This window comes from Sus scrofa, chromosome 13, assembly GCF_054392235.1.
Source record: "Sus scrofa isolate SSC_HxYL_T2T_F1_AM1 chromosome 13, Sscrofa_HxYL_maternal_Yorkshire_Landrace_v2.0, whole genome shotgun sequence".
Taxonomy (NCBI): Eukaryota; Metazoa; Chordata; class Mammalia; order Artiodactyla; family Suidae; genus Sus; species Sus scrofa.
In genome coordinates this window covers 124,838,514-124,862,430 of record NC_139395.1, presented here as the reverse complement: position 1 = coordinate 124,862,430, position 23,917 = coordinate 124,838,514, and the positions used below count along the sequence as shown (strand labels likewise).

General features: G+C 41.4%; 1 long non-coding RNA gene across 1 annotated transcript in view; it reads right to left on the bottom strand.

Annotated features, from left to right (window-relative positions):
• Positions 1-854: 854 nt before the first annotated feature.
• The window catches only part of LOC106507999 (uncharacterized), an 86,497-nt gene continuing 63,434 nt past the window's right edge, over positions 855-23,917 (bottom strand). The window contains exons 5-6 of the long non-coding RNA XR_001304469.3: positions 4,573-4,700; positions 855-1,105 (exon numbers count right to left, since the gene is read on the bottom strand). This is a non-coding gene — a long non-coding RNA (uncharacterized LOC106507999). The remainder of the gene's footprint in view (positions 1,106-4,572; positions 4,701-23,917) is intronic.

Below are 23,917 nucleotides of genomic sequence, written 5' to 3'. Positions count from 1 at the left end.
TCTTACTGGATCTTTAGAGCAGCAACATTGCATGTGGTATAAGCTCCCCATGTATTGTATACTTGTTTATATATAATTGTGCCTATGCTGATGTTACAGAGTTTAGTCATACGTATATTTAACTTAGATGTATACAAGGGCATGTCCAAGAACATGAGATGGGCATCTAGTTTCAGGATATGATGGGGGACATATCCTGAAATGTCAAGCAGGTAGCAGTTTCTTTTCTATTAGACTCCAGACATTTGGCAGGCTGACATCTTAGCCAGCTTTTTCCCCGTCCTGGAGTGCTTCAGGCAAAAGAGAATAAAATCTTACTGTCAGAACATCAGAGTCTTCAGTCATGCAAGAGAGGCCATGGTCTTTTCTTCTTTCTTTCCTTTCTTTCTTTCTCTTTCTTTCTTCCTTTCTTTTCTTTCTTTCTTTCTCTTTCTTTCTTTTCTTTCTTTCTTTCTTTCTTTCTTTCTTTCTTTCTTTCCTTCCTTCCTTCCTTCCTTCCTTCCTTCCTTCCTTCCTTCCCTCCTTCCTTCCTTCCTTCTTTCTCTCTTTCTCTCTTTTGCTTTTTAGGGCCACACATACAGCATATGGAAGTTCCCAGGTTAGGCTGGGAACTTCCATAGCCATAGCAATGCAGGATCCAAGCTGTGTCTGCGACCTACACCACAGTCCATGGCAATGCTATTTCCTTAACTCTCTGAGTGAGGCCAGGGATCAAACCTGAGTCCTCACAGATACTAGTCAGATTCGTTTCCACTGAGGCATGATGGGAACTCCCATGGTCTTTCTTCTGAGTTTAAGGAAGAGATATGTGTCTGCTAACACATACTTCTATGTGTGGGAGAATCCCATTGATATTTTATTTTTCTTTTTGGTCACACCTGTGGCATGTGGAAATTCCCAGGTCAGGGATCAAACACGAGCGACAGTAGTGATCTGAGCCACAGCAGTGACAACACCAGATCCTTAGTCCACTGAGCCACCAGGGAATTCCAGATCTAATATTCTTTTAGCTGAGACAAACTACCCAGTAGGAATGTTGTGGAAGGGACCAGTGGCTCTCACAACTCCAATCAGGGAAGGCTATTTATATCCACCACCACAGAACCTGAAGTACATGAAAGGACAAACCAACTTCAGGTAATATACAACATTGATTTAAAAAATTTTTTTTCCTCTAACCTATTATTGAAGAAAAGGCCAAATTGGGCTTTTTGGGGGGTGATTAAGATGCAAAGATGGAAGAAACAAGGTGTTATTATTTCTGATTCTGAAGATCCCAGTGAGAATATGTAACTGGAATAATGTTACTGCTCAATCTTCTTATGTTGTATTTTTCTAAAACAAACTAAAGCTGTTTCCAAATCCTAAATTGCCAGTGTGCTGAGAGGTCTGATATCAGTCATTTGTAAGAAGATCCCCTCCCAACTCCCAACCCCCCCAGTCTAAAGTCATTTAAGAAACTCAAGAAGTTCAGACTGCCTAGAAAACTTGGGGACCCTATAGTCTTAAGGACTCTGGTAGCCACTACGGTTATATGCATATACTCTTCCACTAGAGATGGGTAATTACTGGCCCTTCTTCCAAACTTGGCAAGAGGATTTTGATGCTTCTCCCAATGCCATGGCAGTGGATTTTATAACAATGCATAATGAATCACATCCCCCTATATCCATGCCCTCCCAAGTTGACTCAAGCCTTTGCCATATGACTTTCTTTAGCCATTGGAACATTAGCAAACATGATGCAAGCTTGGAAAGGGCTTGCACACTGAAGCTTATGCTCACTTGCTACTGTGGGACCACCATGTGAAGAAGCCCAGGTCATTCTACTGGAGGATGAGACCGCCTGGAGCCAAGCCAAGCTGTCCCAGCTGAGACCTCCTAGATTAATATGCTCCCAGCCAACCTGCCAGTTGTCTGCAGTCACATGAGGGACCTCAGGTACAATCAACAGAACTGCGTGGCTGAACGCAGCCCATATTCCTGACCCCTAGTTTCATGAGGAAGTAAAATTTAAAAACTGGATTTTTTTAAGCCACTATGTTTTGAGGTGGTTTCTATGGCAGGTGGTTTATAGAATGGTCCTCTGATTCCATTTTGGGCCTGTATATCCTGCAAATCTCCTCCCTCCCCTTATGTGTGGAAAGGACCTGTGACTTGCTTCTAGCCAACAGAATATGGGAAAGGTGAAGGGATTTTGCAAATAATTAAGGCCAATTGATTCTGAGTTAATCAAAAGGGAGACTACCTTGGGTGACCCTGACTTAATCAAGTAAAAGCCCTTAAAAGAGGGACTAGGTCCTCTCTGAGACCAGAGACACTTTTTCTGTTGGCTTTAAATAACTAAGCCCTCATGAGTCCTGTGGCTGCGGGGCAATGAATTCTGCCAACAACTTGAATGTATTTGGAAGATTTTCCCAACTCAAACCTCCACACGAAAATACAGCCCAGGTGACACCTTGATTACACCCTCATATGACCCTGAGCAGAGGACCAGCTGAGCCATATCCAGACTACTAACCCACAGAGATTTTAAGATAGTAAATGTGGGTTATTTTAAGCTGCTACATTTGCAGTAATTTGTTATGTAGCAATAAAAAGTGAATTGTTACTAAGCGATATATAACCTATATGGCCACATTATCAGGTATTCAGTCCCTTTGTATCCATAGGCTGACCCTTTAAAGTGCTGTCATTTTCTAGTGCATAAATCCAATGATTCCCCAGTATTCATACTTGAAGTCCTGTGTCCCAGGAAATCCCTTAGTCCAAAGCAAACAAGGATGGTTAGACACCCAACAGCATGGTAGGCCCCGTCACAGGTGTACTGGCCACCCACATCTTTCCTCTCAAGGGAAGATGTAGTTCTTTCTCTAGGGAACCTTGGTCCACCTCCCTTTTAGCTTCCACCCAACTTCAGCTCTCAGTGAGCCATGGACTCAGTCCCCTTCCATGAGCCAGGGAGCTGTTATCCATACTGCCCCTCCCCCAAAATAAAGTGGTGGGGGCACACAGAGATGGGAAGTGGTGTAGATAGAGTTATATGTAAGGAGCTCTGATATTTTGAAGAACAAAAATTAGGAGGGAAAGAAAGACCTTTTCCAGGGAGGTGAAAACAGTCAAAAAATTGGAAGATACAGAGTTCCCATTGAGGCACAATGGAAACAAATCCAACTAGGAACCATGAGGTCACTCAGCAGGTTAAGAACCCGGTGTTGCCATGAGCTGTGGTGTATGTCATAGACTTGGGTCGGATCTGGTGTAGCTGTGGCTGTGGCATAGGCCAGCAGCTGTAGCTCCCATTAGACCCCTAGCCTGGGAATCTCCATATGCCTTGGAGTGGCCCTAAAAAAGCAAAAAAAAAAAAAAAAAAAAAAAAAAACCCAAACCCAACAAAACAAAAATCTCTAAGATACTAGGTAGTCCAGCTCCGCCCCGCCTCCCATTTCTCTCTTCATAACTAATCTTGTTCAAACAGAATAAGATTTTGGAGAAGAAAGTCAGTGTGAATTGGGGCGGATTATTGCTGCTACTCATGATTGGCAGGCTGAGACCAGACAGTTTCTCTCCTCTGTTTCTCACTGAGCCTGCCTCCAAACTAGCTTGGAGTCCTACCCAAACCAAGCTAGGAGGACTTACCAAAATCCTTCCAGCCATGCAGAGAGGCCCAGAGCATCTCTTCAGACCCTGGTCCTTCCTGCTCTCCAGTCCAGTCTGGTTCTAACTATACACTATATTGCTCTTAATGGTTTTAGTGTCCTTCTGTCCAGTCCTTTCACATTGGTGCTCAGGATTGGTCCTTGCTTAATGCCTCTGCCACTCCAACCTCATATCTAACCCCAGGTCCCTGATCTCTAGCCTAGACTTTCAGCCCTAGAACCCCCAGTTACCCAAGATGGGGTTAAGAAGATGGGCTAGCATGATGCTGGCCTCACAAGCAATTAAGAATGTTTAAAGTTCTAAGCTAGATCTGGCCCCAAGCTTTGTCTCAATTTCTGTGTCTAATCAACTAAATTAAGGATTCCTGGGCTTCCTGTGTGGTTCCAACACCCTTTTGCATTAAGGCAAAGCCTCTGACAGCTCTTAGGGGTGCCCCCAGGGTTAATCCACAAGGCTGGCAAATAGCAATTCATGCTGCACAAACCCCAGCTAGATTTGTAAAGAGATGACTTTCTATAGAAAAACAGAAAACTGACAAGGGCTCTCATCCCCAGTTCTCTGTCATCTGGTGAGGGAAGAGGTAAGAAGTTTGTACAGAGTGGGCTGTAGAATTAATTATCTAAATAAAAACATGGGTGCACTTCTCCCCCAAACCCATCCTATATAAATCTACACAGAAATCGTTTTGTTCATTCTCAAATGGTCCATCAGTTTTAGATATGGGGCATGCTCATATTTATGTAGAAAACTTAATTTGTTATTATCCTTACAAGAGTAATCATGAAAACGAAAATCCAACAATCTGTAGATTAATGTTCTTTAAGCCTCTCTTTCAACTAACCCTGTAAAATAGTAACCTATTGTCACAATGATGCTGCTTGAGAGCTTCAAAATCCAGGAGCTTTAAACTTACTCTTGTTTGCACATCTGGTGGTGGGCTGGGGGTCAGGTGCTATAGGTTGAATATACATCCACATGTGCTTCATGGATCTCTCCTCCTCCTCCTCAGACCACTGGGTTGGCCATTTTCTTCTGACGACACTGGCAGGAGCACAAAGAGGGAGAGCACAACTGAAAACACAAATGCCTACTAAGGATTAAGCTGGGACTGGCACAAAGTCACTCTGCCCACATGCCATTGGGCACAGCAAATCCCATGTTCAAACACAGCATCCATGCTTCTAGTAGAAGGAACTGCAAAGTCACAAGGCTACCAAAATTAGAGCCAATAAGTCAATTATCAGAACATCTCATAGGAAGCTCTTTTCTATACTTACAGTATATCCCACCAAATCAATTCCATCTGGTTTTCCCCTAATAGAAATATACCAATAGCATTCTGAACACTTTTGAATTTCTTTGCCTGAGTTCATTCTTTTGGGGACAAAAAAGCACATCCAATGACTTTTCCTCTTCAGATCCTGGCTTTCCCAAACAGTAAGATTTCTGGAACTCACAGTTACTTCCACCTCTTAGATTTATCACTTGGGTGAGTATGAAGGAGGGTACAGCTCATGGAAGACTCATCTGAAATAAAATCCTTCAACTTTTCTTGGGGGAAAAATTCCCTGATTTACATACTTTTGAGTAGTTGTTTTGTCATTTTAAAGATTATAGTTTTGTTGAGTTATTGATGTATTTTCCTGCAACAGGACAAGTATTTCATTCCGTTGTTTTCTCAGAGACTTAATATGGTTCTGGCCATATTTTCCTGACTACAAATCAGGTGCACAGGCTGACAAGGAGAGGGACAACAGGAAGGACTATTTAAAGCTGGCAATTACTGCATGTGACATACTGCCTATTACTAAGAATTTGTATTCCTCATATTTCCCCTCACAGGGTATTAAATTTTGATTAAACCCAAGGACCTCTGACTCTCTTCCATAAATAGAGAAAACTCTATAGAGTCCTAGGCAACATTTCTATATGCAAAATGAATTGCTAACTTATCATGCTAATTGTTCCAGTGTTTATCGCCCTAAGTCCTAACCGCTCCCTTCAGATTTGCACTCAATCTTCTTACCAGCCTATGGCACTCTGGGTGACAAGTAATATATATTTTTTATGAGGTTCCACTTCCACAAACATTGTATCACCTCTAAAGGAAATTTATACCTCTGTTTGCTAGGATCTCAGGCTGAAAGATCCAATGAAGAAAATGTAAAGGGTCTCAGGAATAAACAGAAGTCAATGTCACTGTTTCTGGGTATCTAGAGCACAATCCAATTCCATGCAAATAACTTCAGAATTGACCATCTGCCCATCCCTATGCAAAGTTCTTTGCATTCACCAGGTAAGTGAGTCTGCACAACAGTTCTGTAAGGTAGGTGCCATTGCCTCTCAGGATACTGATGAGAAAATTGACCAGCCAAGTCCTTATACATGTTGACCAAGCCTGGATTTGGACTCAGATGCATCTGATCCCCCACTTTATCTTTAACTTTTGAAAGGGCTTTTTGACTACTATCTTCGCAATAAGGAGGGATTGTAACAGGACCTGCAACTTCAGACACATTATGTCCAAAGTCTGCATCTGCTACATATTGTATTGACTCAAGAAGATGTCCTTTAAGAACTATCTTTGGGAGTTCCCTCCATGGCTCAGAGGTTAATAAGCCTGACTAGGATCCATGAGGATATGGGTTTGTTCCCTGGCCTCACTCAGTGGGTTGGTGATCCAGTGTGGTGTGGTATAGGTCACAGACGTGGCTCAGATTCTGCATTGCTGTGGCTGTGGCGTAGGCTGGCAGCTGTAGCTCCAATTTGATCCCTAGCCTGGGAACTTCCATATGTTGTGGGTGCAGCCCTAAAATAAATAAATAAATAATAAAAAGAAAAAAGAAAAAAAAAAGAACTATCTTTGACCCCTTCTAATCCATCAAAGCATATCCTGAATTATTTCCCTATGTTTATCCTGTGTTTCTCCAAGACTGTTGTTCCAAGAGTCCCCTCGGTTCCTGGGTGTATGTGTTGAACCCAGGACCCAAATGGATTCCCCTTGGGCACTTCCAGATTGTTTACCATATTTTTTCTCCCCAATACACAAAATGTATATAGCTATTCTTCTACACATTTTAGTCACTGCTCTGTTTAGTAATGAAAGTTTCTTGCCTAGAAATGTGACTTTCATACAAATATTCGCAGTAGCATTATTCAGAACAGCTAAAAGTTGAAAACAATCCTTAAGTCCATCAGCTGGTGAACAGACAAATAAAATGAGATCTATCAGTACAATGGAATACTACTCAGCCATAAGAAGAAATGAAATGCTGATAAACGCTACACTAGGCAAACCTAAAAAAACATTACATTAAGTGCAAGAAGCCAGCCACAAAAGAACACATGTTGTATGATTCCATTTATGCAGAATGTCCAGAAAAGGCAAATCTATGGAAACAGAAAGCAAATTGCTGACTGCTTGGGGCTGGAACATGGGGAGGGAGATTAAGTGTAAAAGAGGTAGAAAGGATCTTCTTGCAGTGATTAAAAAAGGTTCTAAAACTGCATTATGATAACGGCGGCATAGCTCAGCAAACCTACTAAAATTAATCAACTGTATATATAAAATCAGTTAAATTTACAGAATGTAAATCACACTTGAATAAAGTTGTTTAAAAAGTAATCAATTCATGGAGAACAGTTCCAATCACATGAAAAATTGGCCAAGTTCTTTGTGCAATAAGCTCATGAAAGATGAATTTCTTCATCTGTACAATGATGATAGAAATTCATACCTCAAAGATAATTACCTGAGTATCAAATGAGACATTAAAATGAAAGCATTTTGAAAACTGAAAAATTGTTAATAGAGTCTTTTGACCTGAGAGTGGATAAAAATTATTTCATTCTCTCCCCTAGGTGGTGCTAGAATCTAAAAATGAGCATGTCACTGGTAAATGCAGCTGCTTTGTACAAAATTACCTTTCTTTATGAGGTTACATCCCTAAAGGGATGTCTGCTTGTCCTTGAGTCCAGAGTGTTCTCCTGAATTAATCTTAGTATAATAGACATCCAACCTGCAACCATCTTCAGCGTCAGCATTCTAACCTCTCACAGTCAGTTGTACAGTCCATGCTGCACAGCTCCCTCTTTGTGCTGGGGAATTAGCCCTCAGATTAAACCACATTCACCTTCCATTTCTTTCCAATTTCATGGTAACTTTAGTTTTCATCATAATTGTATACTTCTCTTCAGTTGCATTTTCAAGACTCTCAAGTGCTCCTAGTGTTTAGTTTAATTCAGTTCATCAAACCACTTGTAAAAGGTCTCAAAAATAAACCCAAGCCTAGTAAACACTGCCACATCAATGAAGAAATGCCACTGAAGGGCCCCTGTTGTCTGGTGCCGTGTGTTGGTAGAGAAACAGCTTATATACTGTTATTTTGCTGTGTGCTGTGTGGCTTTATGTGTAAAATTAATGCTTCAAAGGTTGTAAGAAGAGCTTCTGTATCATGTTCAGGGCTTCAACCTGAATCTAGCATCTTAGCTCTCCTTCTCTCTTTTAAAAGAAAAGGGGGTAGATTGTCTTTTTGCTCTTCATCTGACAGGTTCTGAAGGCATTTGGTTCAAGAGGAAAATGAAGGGCCCAGAGAGCTGTGCAGCAAGGACACTCAGGGCCATTATCTGAGCCCTGAGCTCCTACACAACCACTTAACTCAGCTCCAAAAGGTGTCAGGGCTGGTCTTTCAAGGGAGCATGAAAGCTAAAGCTTGTGCCCCATGACGTGTCTTGCAAAGGAAGAATACAGAAGCATCACAAGAATATGCACGCAGGAGTTGTGCAAACAGACAGCTCATTATTGACAATTCTTTACCAGGGAAAATGCTTTCCCACAAGGGGAAGGAAGGGTTTGAAAAACAGCTCTTGCCTCATGGAGCCTGCTCTTAGGTGGAAACAAATCAGCTTTTAAAATACAATACCATAAAAGCTTTAAAAAGTGGTATTTAAGCACCATGGAAATAGCCTACGAGAAATTAATGCGAAATCAATGCAGGCACACAATTTACATCTGCTGCGTTACCCAGAATGGCTCTCTTCTATAACTGGAAATCTATGGACCTAAATCTGGGATGACTGGAAGGAGTTTTATGTCTTCTGGGATGTAGCTGTACAATCTGTCACGGAAAGGGAAAATCTGTAACCCTTTAGGGCCAGCAGAAGCTGGGGTCCTATTGTTCCAAAATGCACACTTAAAATCTTAACACCCAAGAAGTAAGTGTTCACAGGTCTAGGCCTTTAAGTCTGACCCTCTGCCTAAACCAGCAGTCTTTCCACACCCAGCAGGCTTTGCCTTTCCTAAATATAGTTCCTAGCAAACAATGAGCTGCTGCTCCTGCTTTGAAGGTTCACAGTGAGTGCCCAGAAGAGACAGAGCCAAGCTCAACACCATGCTGGAGCTGGAACACATCTTCTAATGGAACCGGTGGGCAAACGCAGGGTGTGCTGTGAGCCTTCCTTGCGATGTTTTTCCCATGCTCACCCCTTGGCATGATGCAGATAAAGTTTATCAAAACCACTATGAGTTAATTATGCATTAAGCATATTTAAATCTCCATGTTTTGAAATTACTTACAATGAAAGATATTGAGAAGTAGCAGCAGAGGAGTGGGAGGGAAACAAGAAAGGGGTGGTCTTGGAAAGTCATTAGAGTTTCAAGAAAAGGGAGTTTCAAGAAAAAGTTGGTAAGAGTGTCAAATGCCACAGAGAAGATGGGCAGGATAAGGAGTGTCCATGCCCATGAGGCCTGGCATTTAGGGGGGCACTGTTCACCAGGTGGAGCATTTCATGTGTGTGGGGGGGGGAGGGGAGGGAGAGTCCAGGGTTGAGTGGATGAACATGAACAGACAATAGGTGTCAGCCCTGTCGCTTCCTCCTGTGAAGGCAAACGGGATCGGTTTGCCAGGTGGAGGCACTAAGTAGGAGAGAGCTTGTTTTCACATTGCGAAGATTTTCTAATACCATTGCACGCCTCTATCCAATGCTGAAATCACAGCCTAGGAACTCTGATCTCACCACCCTTCTTTGAACGGCTCATGGTAGGGTTTCAATAAGTATTTGTGGAAGGAAACAAGGCTGTGTTCTCAGAACCGCCCATATGCAGGTGGTTGAAAGAAGAAATTTTTTTTTTTTAAATTATACTGAAAGATTTCCGCTCCTCTGTTTTTTAAGGTTTTGTACTTCTTAGCTGTGTGACCTCAGACAAGTGACTGAACTTCTCTGGACCTCAGTTTGCTCATGTGTAAAAGTGTAAAAGTGTATGGCTCATGTCTAAGAGTACATGACTCAGAGTAAGCAGGTTACATTGTTTCTTGTTGTTGTTACTGTTATTATCCTCAACATATCTATTTGTCATCCTGGGAACCATGCACGGAAGGCATGTGATATCTGTACTGCATACCCCAAGAACTCACAGAATATTTCTGCTTGAAGGGAAAGGTTTGAAAACCAGCTCTTGCCTCCTGAAGCCCTCCCTCAGTGGAAACAAAATTGCTTTTAAAATACAACACCATAGTAGCTCTTTTTAAAAATCCCAAACACAATTCCAAAAGTTCTTAAGAAATTAAAAAGTCAACCCCAAAAATAAATTCTAATTTGAACTACAGACATTGGGTGATTATGACATGTCAATGTAGGTTCATAAATTATAGCCAATGCACTTCTCTTGTGGAGGTGTTGATAACATGTGGGGGCAGAGGGTTTATGGAAAATCTTTGTACCTTCACCTAAAGTTTGCTGTGAATCTAAAACTTATCTAAAATACAGTCTTTTTTTTAATTGAAGTATCATTGATTTACAATGTTGTGTTAGTTTCAGGTATATAGCAAAATGATTGAGTTATACATATATATCTATTCTTTTTCAAATTCCTTTCCATCATAGGTTATTAGAAGATATTGAATATAGTTCCCTGTGCTATACAGTAAGTCCTTGACATTTATCTAATTTATATAACAGTAGTATGTATCTGCTAATCCCAAACTCCTAATTTATCCCTCCCCTTTTCCCTTTTCCTAACCATAAGTTTGTTTTCTATGTCTGTGAGTCTATTTCTGTTTTGTAAATAAGTTCATTTGTATCATTTTTTTTAAGATTCTACAGATAAGTGATATCATATCATATTTGTCTTGTCTGACTTAATTTCACTTAGCGTGATGATCTCTAGGTCCATCCATGTTGCTGCAAATGGCATTATTTCATTCTTTTTACATCAAAAAAAAAAGTCTTTTAAAAAGTCTGACAGAAATGCTCTAATTGTGTTTGTGAAAGAAGGAATCACTGCATTTTGTGCCAGGAGGAGAGCAGGCCAGCTGGGCCAGGGCAGCTGTGGCTCTTCGGGGCTGGAGCTGGGGAGATAGCTTTGTGTTTTGTGAAAGGCAGCCAGAGGACTAGAATGGGTACCAGCTGGGGACCGGACTCTGATAGCACCTAGTGAGACATATTCTGTTGCTCTTCCCACACAGTTCAGATGCAGGTGAACTCCTGGGAAAGAGCCTCCAGGTTAGACTCTTGTTACAGGAAGTGCCCAGTGAAGTGCCCAGTACTCTTGCCCATGATCATGGTGAGGTGAACTATGGTTTTTTCTTTTTAAGAAAACACCCTGAAGTGGGACTGAGTAGCAATCTTATAGGAGTAGGCTGTTGATGGCAGGGGAGGGGTGCTGACAGTTTACTGCCCTGCCTTGGTAATCAGACAAGCCTGGTTTGAAATCTTAATCTCATCACCTGGCTAACTGACCTTGGGCAAGTTACCTAACTTCTGACCCTTAGCTTCTCATCTGTCAAGTGATAAAAATAGGACCTGACTCAAGGGCTGATGTGGGCTCTAGGGAAAGAGTGTGTATATAAGGCACTTTATAATGCTTGGTTAACAATGGCTAATTTTTTTTATTTTTTTTTTTTTTTTGAATCAGAGACTCTAACTCTTTCCACCCTTTGCTTTTGTCCTTCATGGAACAGAAAGGAAAAATTTCTGCCTGTTACTTCCAATTCCTGACATTTCATTAGCTTCCACAGCAGATTTCCTAGTGGAGATTTTCTTCCTTGTTCTCACAAAGATCCAGGATTAAATTGGGGAAGGGTTAGTGATGAAATTGTTCTTCTTTTCTAAAGGTCAGAAGCTAAGTTCATGTTTCTCTTACTGGTTTCTCTCTGACTCATCCCAGTGCCTAAAGCAAATTCTATATTTCCGGTCTCATTTTATTTGTCAGAAAAATGGGCTTTATTTAATGATTTTCTCTCCTTGCCTTTCTGTTTGGGGACATTCTATAAACTGCATGTGAATGTTTTGCTTCCAATTCCCTCTTTCAGGAGATGTTTTAGATTCCTTTCCAGTAAAATAAGAAATGGGGGAGGTGTTTCTCCAGTACTGGCATCAGAGAACAATAACACACAGCCATGCTTCTCAGCTTGGTGTGATTTTGCCCCAGGGGACTTTTGGCTATGTCTGGGGACATTTTGGGTTGTCTCACAACTGGGGGCCCCAGTTGCTACTGGATGTTGGGGGGTAGAGGCCAGAGATGCTGCTAACCATCCTACAATGCACAGGATAGCACACCACGAAGAATCATCTGGCCCAAATGCCAATAGTACCAAAGTTGAGAACCCTTTCCATTGAAGTCTCTATATGTTAACTTTTTCTTTTTACACTGCCATCCTTGAACTCAGTTTTCTTTACCTCCCTAATCAAACCTCCTTCCCTCTCTCCTACCCATCTTGCTATTCCTTCCCCTTCTAGAACTAAGTCTTTTTTCATTCTCTCTCTCTCTTTTTTTCTTTTTTGGCTGCACCAGGGCATATTGAAGTTCCCAGGCCAGTGATCAAATCCCTCTCTGGGACCTACACCACAGCTGCAGCAATGCCAGATCCTTAACACACTGCACTGGGCCAGGGATCGAACCTGCGCTTCCACAGAGACAAGCCAGATCATTAACCCACTGCACTATACCGGCAACTCTCTATCTTCTGCCCTATCGTTGTTTGCTGCTTCCTAATCCTCCAAAGCTCCCAGTCCTTGGGCAGTATTTATAAAGTTGCTTTTCCAGCTTGGTCACTAATTCACTATGTGCCCTTGCACGTCATTCCACTTCTATGGGTCTCAGCTACCTCCCTGTACATAGACACAGGACTGAATGACCTAAGGCTCCAATCTGTGACCAACAATTGTCTTGCTATTTCAAAAGCCTAATAGTCTTACTAGAAAATCTTAGTGTGAGAGAGGGTCCGTATTTAAAAAAAAGAAAAAATCAGTTTCAGTTTACTGGTATATAGTAAGAAAGAAAAATATGTTTATGCCAGTATGTTAATATAAGGAAAATTCAATCCTACGAAGGCAGCTGGGGTAAGATAAAATCTGTGGGCAAATCGAATGAATTAAAAAGATTTATTGCAGCATTATTCGTAAGAGTAAAAAGTTGTAAATACACAGAGCCAACAATTGGGGATGAGACAAAGAAGCATGGTGTGTTTATATGATAAAATAATTATTATGAAGTTTTTAATAACTTGGAAAATGCTTAAATGCAGGTAACAAAATTATATATAGTTTATACTCATATTTCGTGAAAGAGAATGTTTCTTAGAATTAAAAATATTTTTTTGGCCATGCCCTCAGCACACGAAAGTTCTTGGGCAAGGGATCTAATCCGTGTCACAGCAATGACCTGAGCTGCTGCAGAGTCACTGCAAGAACAATGCCAGATCCTTAACTTGCTGAGCCACCAGGGAACTCCTAAAGTGAAATTTTTTAATTAAATTATTTTGCCTTTTCTTACTTTAAAGGCAATATATGCCTACTTGTAAATAAGTTCAAAAACTTGGATAAGAAAAAAGGGGGGAATTTTTCTATAATTTGACCACCAGAGTTAACTCCTGAGACATCTTTCCAGTCTTTTTTAATTCTATTTTTAAAATAATAATAGGGTTATACTCTTTTTATAACCTCCTTTGCTTGTCACTACACAGTTATCTGCAGTCATTTATTTTTGTTGCATAGCATTCCTTTGTATCTGTACTGTATCTATTGGGCAAATGTAAATACTTTTTTTTTAAAAATAAAGAGTGTCAGTTCAGTCAGAGACCCATTGGAACTGAATGACTGATGCTTCTCTTCACGACCCATTAGTGGAGTTGCCATCAATGGCAGCTTGAGCGAAGTGGGCCTCTTTAGCTCCTACCATGAAATCATCAACTGGCAGGTATGGTGAGGGTCACAAAAGTTGTTTTGAGCAACCCCTTCCCCTCCTTCTCTTCATATCCCCACTAAATGGATGAATGGGTCCTAACCTTCCTACTAATCTATGACCTGGTATGTTTGGTATGATCATCCGAGAGCAGGAAAGTATTTGGTGACCCTCCCCTCCCCGCCAGTCTCCCTTCCCTCCCCATCCCCATCTCATCTGGCTGAAATGATGGGGCTGCCTGTTTCCCATCCACTTTCTTCCTGGATGGGGGTGGGGAGCCTCAGGGCTTTGTTTGTCACTAAGTTCCCATGACATAGGCTCAGTCTCAGACGCTCTTCCCTCTGTGATTCACTGCCAAGTCTGCATTCTGCTTTCCTGTCTGGGGATGTTATGACATCAGATTTATCTGGTTAAAGGGGGAAAAAATGCTTACCAGCTCTTTTTTGTTGTTGTTTTTACCACGGGCACTCTGAAAATCTTCTAAAGTTCACACAACTTCACCACCAGATCAAAGCCTCAAAGGACCCTCTACAACACAGCTCTGGCCAAGGCCCACCTGGCCTGAACAAAATTCTAAAGAAGACAAAACTGGAGTTCCTATCATGGCTCAGAGGAAAAGAATCTGACAAGCATCCATGGAACGCAGGTTCGATCCCTGGCCTTGCTTAGTGGGTCAAGGATCCGTCATTGCCGTGAGCTGTGGTGGGGGTCGCAGACATGGCTTGGATCTGACGTTGCTGGGGTTGTGGTATAGGCTGGCAGCTATAGCTCTGATTCGACCCCTAGCCTGGGAACCTCCATGTGCTGCTGGTGCAGCCCTAAAAAAAGAAGAAAAATAAAGCCCTAAAAAATAAAGAAGACAAAACTGCTTTATTCCAGAAACTCCTCCCTCTGTGTCCATATCCCATTTCAGATCCTATTTTCCAGTGCTCTCCCAGCAGGCAGAAAGTACCTGACAAATGTATTTTCCCACGTCCTGTGGGGATTCAACATGCTGCTATCTGTGAGGACTTAGGTTCAATCCCTGAACTCATTCAGTGGGTTAAGGATCCCGTATACGTCACAGACATAGCTTAGATCCCAAATTGCTATAGCCATAGTGTAGGCCAGCAGCTATAGCTCCAATTCAACCCCTAGCCTGGGACCTTCCATAAGAAAAAAAAAAAAACCCAAAGATGCGAATTGGTAACTATGGGACCTCAGGGTGTCTCCGCCCCAGGACTTTTTGACTGAGAAGCGCTTATAAAGGCTTTTGCCACGGGCTGAGCCCTCTGCACTCACACCTGAAGGATTGGGGTAGGAGGAAACCAAAATTCATGAAGCCCATTAGTGTGCCAGCTCCAGTGCCAAATGCTTTCTGTAGGTGTCCACACTTATTCCTTATAGCACTGTGCACTGTTCTCCCAATTTTTACACAGAAGAATGGAGACTTTGAGAGGTTAAGTCATTGGCAGAAGGGGCAGGGGCAGGATTTGAACTCAGGGCTGTTGATTCTAAGGTTCCATCCTAACGTTGCCGCTCTATAAAATTAGAACCTGCTTATCTTCAAAGAAAAACAGAATGCCTGAGCCTAAATTAGTGCCCTTCTGTGCTTCCATTAAAAAAAAAAAAAAAAAAAAGCAAAGATGTGAATGGGTAACTACTACTAGACACAGTAAGTACTGTGTCTTTGGACACAGTAAACACCCATAACTGAGTCCTCTTGCTATAGGTCCACGGGCTGAGAAAGGTCTCCTCCAATCCATGTGTACTGGCTAACAACTGCCTCTCCTGCCTTCCTTGTTCCTTTGCAGTAGCTTCCCCAGAGTCACAAAAGTGAGCCACAGAGGATCTGGAGCAGTAGTTCTCCAAGTGTTGTCCTTGGACCAACAATAGAAGCATCTCCTGGGAACTTGCTAGGAATGCAGATTCTGGAATCCCACTCCAGACATGAATCCAATTCACAGGGTGGGGCCCCCAATCTGTATTTTAACAAGCCTTCCAGGTGATTCCGATGTGCTGAAGCTTGAGCACCACTAACTTAGCGATGGGCATAAATCCGTGCTTCCATCCTCACATTCAGTCAGTTGCTAAATTCTGTGAATGCCGCCTCTGCCTCCTAGTTTGTCTGCTTTGCCCTAACTCAGGCCTGGTTAACTCCTGTCTGCACCCTGGCAGCACCTTCTGGTAATCTTGCCTCTCATCCCTCACCTACTTCTAGTCCATGTCACCCTCTGATACTGCATTCTCTCTCTGCTCTGACAATGTCATCGGCATTGGAATAAAATTCAAATACCTTAGCTGGATAGTCAAGATCCTCCAAAATATGCATCTGACTTTTATTTGTAATCTTATTTCTTGCTTGTCCTTCCTTTTATGCAACCTATACCCAAGTCATACAAAACTACTCATTGTTTGTATGGATTAACAGATGCACACTATCATATATAACATACATAAACAAGGATTTACTGTAGAGCACAGGGAAGTACATTCAATATTTTGTAATAAATTATGACAAAAGAAAATTTTTAAAGAATATGGATATATACTTATATGTGTAACTAAATCACTTTGCTATACAGCTGAAACTAACACAACACTGTAAATCAACTCTACTTCAATTTAAAAACAACTGCTCAGGAGTTCCCGTCGTGGTGCAGTGGTTAACGAATCCGACTAGGAACCATGAGGTTGCGGGTTCGGTCCCTGCCCTTGCTCAGTGGGTTAATGATCCGGCGTTGCCGTGAGCTGTGGTGTAGGTTGCTGACGTGGCTCGGATCCCGCGTTGCTGTGGCTCTGGCGTAGGCCGGTGGCTACAGCTCCGATTCGACCCCTAGCCTAGGAACCTCCATATGCCGCGGGAGTGGCCCAAGAAATAGCAACAACAAAAAGACAAAAAAAAATAAATAAATAAAAAAAAAATAAAAACAACTGCTCACTGTTTGCTACAGATTCAGATTTTCTCACCTCTGTGCCTTTGCTTATGTTATTCCTTCTGCCTGGAATTACATTCCACTCATCCCTAGGTTTCTGTTAAGGTCCAGTTCACGTGTCATCTCCTCCATGAAGTCTTATTCATCCTTCTCACTACTTTCTATTTTTAAAAAATAAATTTGGAGAACTTTATTTAAATCCCTAAAGACTCGAAATTGGTCTTTCTTACATTTTAAAATTTTGAGGTATAATTGACCTACAATACCATGTTCCAGGTACACAACGCAGTGATTGATATTTCTTTTTTCTTCCTTTTTTTTTTTGTTTTTTTTTGTTTTTTTACTTTTTAGGGCTGCACCTATGGCATATGGAGGTTCCCAGGCTATGGGTCAAATCAGAGCTTCAGCTGCCGGCCTACACCACAGCCACAGCAACATGGGACTAAGCTTTTTCTGTGACTTACACCACAGCTCACAGCAAAGCTGGGTCCTTAACCGACTGAGTGAGGCCAGGGATTGAACCCGTATCCTCATGGATCCTAGTCAAGTTCGTTAACCCCTGAGCCACAAAGGGAACTCCAATATTTCTACATATTATAAAATCTTCCTTCTTTTTCTTTAACTCACAGAATTGATCTTTACTTCTCTTATGGCACTGATTAAATTATATTTTATGCCTATTTATGCACATGATTTATCTCCCTACTAGATAATAAGGGGACAGAGTTTTGCCGTTTTTCATCTTTGCATTTCCTACAGCACCCAACACAATGGCAGAGCTTGATACATGGTTGTTGAATGAATGAATACGTGAATGAATGAATGAATGAATGTTGGATCCACCAAAAATGAAATTGAAAGATTTTTCATTTCTTAGTTTTCTAAGTAAGTCTATCAAAATCAATGATATTATCATTGTTTTTCTAACAAGGTACTGTCCCTTTTATCTCCTTTCAAAACTGGGTCAGTTAGAAAGCACAGATTATAACATAGAATTTTCAGGGATGACAGTGTGGGTAGAAACAGATTGTTCCTATAATATCTGTGGCTTGAGTAACAATACAGGAGAATGAAATTACAATTTTTTATCGCTAAACTTTACTTTAAATAGCATAATGGACAGCCAAGTCCTAGTAGTTTCTCTTGCTAAGTAAAGTAAGAATAAAGCAGAAATGACTCTCAAGGAAACAACTGCTGGAGCCTTGGAAGTCCTCAGTTACAGTTACTGGCCTGGCTTCATTCCAAAGTTGGGAAAGAGACTTTCTTCTCAGACCAAAATTAGTAATGTAGGTAGCGCAATACTCTGCTCCATCTTAACATCCTCACTCATTGAAGACCTTTTTCCACATGGGCTAAAAATGATGACCAGGGGCAATTTTTTCAGGCGCTCAGCCCTGGGGCACCAACAAATGTGTATTAAGCACTGAACAAAAACCAGAGCAAGAAAGATAGCTCTGGATCCCTCGTTTTACTTCTCAGTGGGAAGGTCTATGGCTGTGGAGAAGCAGAAGGGTCTGGTGTTCTTCAAGAACACCCAGGCTTTTGATGGGTTTTCAGTTTTCCTAATTGCATTAGAGATGCAATTCCTCCTTTTGCCACCTCTGGGCTTCTGGTTCTGTGTTGCACTTGGTCTGCATCTTCTCTCTGACTTAAAACTTGTCTTTTGTTGGAAAAGACTTTGTAACCTTTCTAAGCCACACTTCAAGAGGGCAGTGGGCCCCTTTTCGCCAACCTCCATGTAGGCCAAAGGAAGAGTTAGGAAATGATACAACACCACAGAGTTGTGCCTGACTGGCATGGCTCCACTGGAAGAAAAGTGGCCATTTCTGCTTCCACCTAGTTACACAGGATGGCTCCCCAGCCACAAGCAGCCCTTTCTGGTTGACGTCTCAGCCCTAGCATTCTTTTACCATGTGTGGTGGTTTCGAGTGACGAGACTCTGGGGGATCCTCCACCATTCTTGCCTTGTTTTCTGCTGCAGGAAGGTTCTTATAAGAAGCAAGCATATTTCCTCTCATATCATTTTTTTGTCTATCAGTGAGATTGTCTATGAATGTTTTGGTGTGCCTGGCATTTGTTTAGCGGAATGCTCAATAGTTCCCCCTCTGTCTCAAGAGGAGTTGCTAGATGGAAGACCACACCGGAGCTGGAGTCACTACAAGGCAGCCTTCCAGCAGTATCCAAAAATGCTCTTGTAGAAAAACGAATGTTTAATGATGTGGGAAGGTGATCAGGATTACCATAGATTAAGTATAAAATACAGGCTCCAAAGTAATGAATGTTAAAACATATATACTCACACACAATTATGTATAAAAGGGATAGATACTAAGTATTAACAGTAGTTATCTCTAGTAAGTGGATGGGTTTTTCTTTTTCCTTTTTTTTTTTTTTTTTTTTCTGTCCTGGTACATATCTTTATTTTCCAAATTTTCTACAATGAACAGATTACATTTGGGTGATAAGTTAAGAGACAAGTCAAAATATTTTCAATTTTCTAAATAAATAGCCCTTGGGGAAAAGAAGTTTCCAGGAGGACCCCTGGATTAGTACATGTAGGGGTTGAGATATACACATGATGCTCTGATCTCAACAATATGGGGCAGGTGAACAGGGGCTGCAGGGAATCTGCAAAAGCCCAACCCCTGAGGCAGATGAGTCCCTGGCTCTATCCCATTCCAGCCACAGTTGACACCAAAGGAGGCAGCCAGGCAGCAGGGCTCCTCAGTAGTGTGGCAGGTGGGCTTTCTGCCTTAATCAGATTTGGCAACTGAAAGCACATGGCAAGAGCAGCAGTGGTCCCCACTCTGAGGAATTGGGGGCCATCCCAGGAGCTGAAAAGAGATCCCCTACCTTCTCTCAGCCCTCTCCTAACTGTGGGGAGTGTGTTCCATATGTATTTCAGCAAAGCTTTTAAGCATTGATGCATAAAGACAAAGTACTATGTCTATCTAGTAAAGACTGAGTTCCAGATATAATTGCTTGTTTTCCAGGGCCAGAATAAATTAAGCACTAGAATTTTGAAAGATGCCATGTATGTAGGTTGGTTGAGAAAGTTCACGTAATTATGCTTTCTACACATTACATCACCTTTCCTGCTTCCCATTTCCACCCTAAACTGCTGAGAGGGTCAATTACACTCACGTCTACAACTACTCTGTGGAAAGGCAGTTTTCGATCAGGGACAAAGAGTCCTGAACACATTTCACACTTGAGAATTGCCTTGTGTGGTAACATCAGGGGTCTCTACACCCTGAATCTTGGACTGGCCAGGTTGCAGCAGAGCAAGACCCATTATTCCTAGTATTGATGCTTTTGTGTCTTGTAGAATTCCCTCTCTTCACCTTGTAGTCTCTTCACCGCGCAGATGGATATAACAAGGGAAATGTGTTTAGGGTGGTACTGGTTCTCTTGCTGAAGCTCATGTTTTCCAGATGGTGCAATGGACTCTGTTTAAAGCTTGAGGCTGAACACAAGGTCGTTTGGCACAAACTTTTTTTTTTTTTTTGCTTTTTAGGGCCACACCTATGGCATATGGAGGTTCCTAGGCTAGGGCCGAATCAGAGCTACAGCTGCCGGCATATGCCACAGCCACAGCAAAACCATATCCAAGCCATGTCTGCGACGTACACCAGAGCTCTCAGCAATGCCAGATCCTTAACCCACTGAGCCAGGCCAGAGATTGAACCCACAACCTTAGGGTTCCTAGTTGGATTTGTTTCCGCTGTGCCACAATGGGAACTCCCTGGCACAGACTTCTTTTAATACTAAATACACATTTGTTTCTCCTTTCCTTAATGTGTTTTCCCCCCTTCTCCATAAAGACCACCTATTTATACTCCCAGGACAAAATCCTTGTGATGTGGGGGTACACTGGGGACTGCTCCTGAGGCTGCTTTAAAATCTGGTGATTCTAAGTCACATTTCAGAGGTCTGTTGGGAAATAATAAGAATAAAAAATAGAAAAAATATTTTATCAAGTATTTTTAATTAATGATAAATCTAAACAAATGGCTAGAAGTCATATCAAAGATATATGTGGATAAGAATTTGAGACTTTGGTTCCACAGCTTAGGTCCAATACAACTATCACCTGTGACATTTTTTTAGGAAGTACCGAATCTCTTCTCTTGATGGTCAAAACTCTATGGTCCTGGACAAATGTCCTCATCTCTCCTAAACCCTTGAAAATCTTGTTACATATAAATTAAATGACATATGCATTCTATCTTCCCTGAGAGAGATTTAATAGTACCCTGAAAAAGAAAATGTGACTTTAAGAGATGAGACTAGTGTGTTCTCAACTACATTTAGGAAGATATTCCTAAAAGCTTCTGCACAACAAAGGAAGCCATCAACAAAATGAAAAGGCAATCTACCGAATAGGACAAAATATTTGTGAATCATATTACCTGATAGAGGAATTAATATCCAAAATATATAAAGAAAGCATAAATTGTAAAAAAAAAAATCTGATTTTAAAATGGGCAGAGGATCTAAATAGACATATTTCCTAAGAAAACATACAGATGGCCAACAGATACATGAAAAAATGTTCAACATCACTAATCATTAGGAAAATGCAAATAAAAACCACAATGAGATAGCCCTTCGTATCTGTCAAAATGGCAGTTATCCAAAGACAAGAGATATTAAGTATTGCTGAGGATGTGGCGAAAAGGGGAACTCGTGTGCTGTTGGTGGGAACATAAATTGGTGCAGCCACCATGGAAAATGTTATGGATGTACCGCAAAAAATTAAAAATAGAACTACCACATGACTCAGCAAACCCACTTCTGTATATTTACCCAAAGAAAATGCAAATACTAATTTGAAAAGGTACATGGACACCAATATTCATTGCGGCATGTTTTCAATAGTCAATATATTAATACCCCTTAATGTGAATGGAGCATTAAGGGGTATTCATAATACTCATAGCATTCCTATGTACAAGGAATACTATTCAGCTATAAAAAGAGAATGAATGCTGTTGAGGAATACTATTCAGCTATAAAATATACAGCTGCAATACAGGAATACTATTCAGCTATAAAAGTAATGCAAGGAATACTATTCAGCTATAAAAAGAGAATGAATATATACAAGGAATACTATTCAGCTATAAAAAGAGAATGAAATATACAAGGAATACTAGGAATACTATATACAAGGAATACTATTCACCTATAAAAAGAGAATCAAATTATGCCCTTTGCAACAACAGGGATGATCCTTGAAGACATTACCCTAAGTGAAAAAGAGAAAGACAAAATACTGTACAATCTCACTTATATGGGGAATCTATAAAAGACAAAAAGCAAAAGCCCACTACCACCAACAACAAAAAACCAAGTTCATAGATACAGAGAATAGACTGATGGTTGCCAGAGGTGGGGAGTGGGTAAAATGGGTGAAAGGGGTCAAGAGGTCCAAGCTTCCAGTTATAAAATAATTAAGTCAGAGGGATGTAATGCAGCTTGGTGACTACAGTTAATAATACTGTATTGCAGATTTGAAAGTTGCTAAGAGTAGATCTTCAAAGTCCTCAACATGAGAAAAAAATTTCTGTAGGTAAATATAATGAAATTTTTATGAGAGCTATTGCACTGATCATTTCACAATGCATACAAATATTGAATCATAATACTGTACAGCTGAAATATTTTTAGTTTAATAAAATTTTACATGTCATTTATACCTCAATTTTAAAAAATATATTACTGTGCACAGAGAAAAGTCTTTAGAAAATGTGCTAAAATGAGGAGTTCCTGCTGTGGCACAGCAGGTTAAGGTTCCTGCATTGTCTCTCTGCAGTGGCTCAGTTTGCTCCTGAGGTGCAGGGTTGATCCCCAGCCTGGTGCCATGGGTTAAGCACTTGGTGTTGCTGCATCCATGGCAGAGGTTGCAGCTGGGGCTTGGATTCTACCCCTGGCCTGGGAATTTCCATATGCTGAGGATGCAGCCAAAAAATAAATTAAAAAAAATTTTTAAATGTGCTAAAATGAAATCTTTGGGTCGTGAGGTTTAAGGGTGATTATTTGCTCCCTTTGTTTTCAACAGTGAGTATGCTTGACTTCTGTGATCAGGGGGAAAATTAACCACTTAAGGGAGGAAAGTTGAATGCTAAGCCACAGTCATTATGTGGCTCTTGGAATCAGCTTCTTGATTTTAATCTGCAGTTGGGTGCTTTTTGACTTGCCTCCCTTATCTGTTTGGTCAAGAGATCTTTTAAGGCACACAACTGTCTGCGTTGTGTTTAAGAGAAATGTTTTTTCAGTGACAAAAGAAAATTCCAAGTTGTCAAGGGGGCCAAGCTTATAAAAAGAAAGCTTTTGAGAAAGAAGCCATTCTCCCTACCCTTTGCACATTCCACCCCATGAGCAACACCGTGTTAATGACAGAACTCCTGCATGGGGACGTGGCGGGGGATTTTCTTCAATACAGGGTTGCATTGTACAGACAGCCTGTGTTCCCGAGGCCCACAGCAGCTGTGTGCCCTCGGGTCAGCAGGAACAAATTCCCCTGTAGAAGGGGCTCCCTGCCAGCACTCAAGGAAGCCTACTCAACTCAAGCGCGTGGTAAGAGCTGGAGCTCCTGAAAGAGTCAAGAAGTTGGGGGATTTACAGAAGATAGCCTGCCTTTCAGGCCTCTCTCTAACTTAGATCTGGGGTGAAATTCCCTCACAGCATTTCTCTTTTCTTGCCCTCTTTTCCCTCCATCATTGATTCAAACCTTGCTCTTGATAAGAGCTTCTTTGCCCCGTGGGTGATCTCCCCTCTGTGGCCTCTAAGAGTCGAAAAGAGAAAATGAGAAATTAAAATAGGGACCTAGCTGTGTGCTCTCACCTGCTGTATACAAGAGATGGAAAAGGCTAATTCTGTGCCTGCCATGGAGAGCATGGCTGTCAGCGATCTACAGGAAGAGGTGTAAGAGATGATGTCGTCAGCTCACAGCTGGAAGCACCTGGAAAAGCACACCAAAGCTTCAGAGTTCTGTAATTCTCCTCCTACCTGACTGCTGAGGCTTAGGGACCCTTTATGCCTAGGTTTTCTGGTTATTAGGGTTGGCAACAGCATCAGAGGTCATCTCACCAAGGGATGGTCAGCTCAAATGGAAGGTGACATAAAAGAGGGAGGAAGACTGGGGACTAGGTAATGGG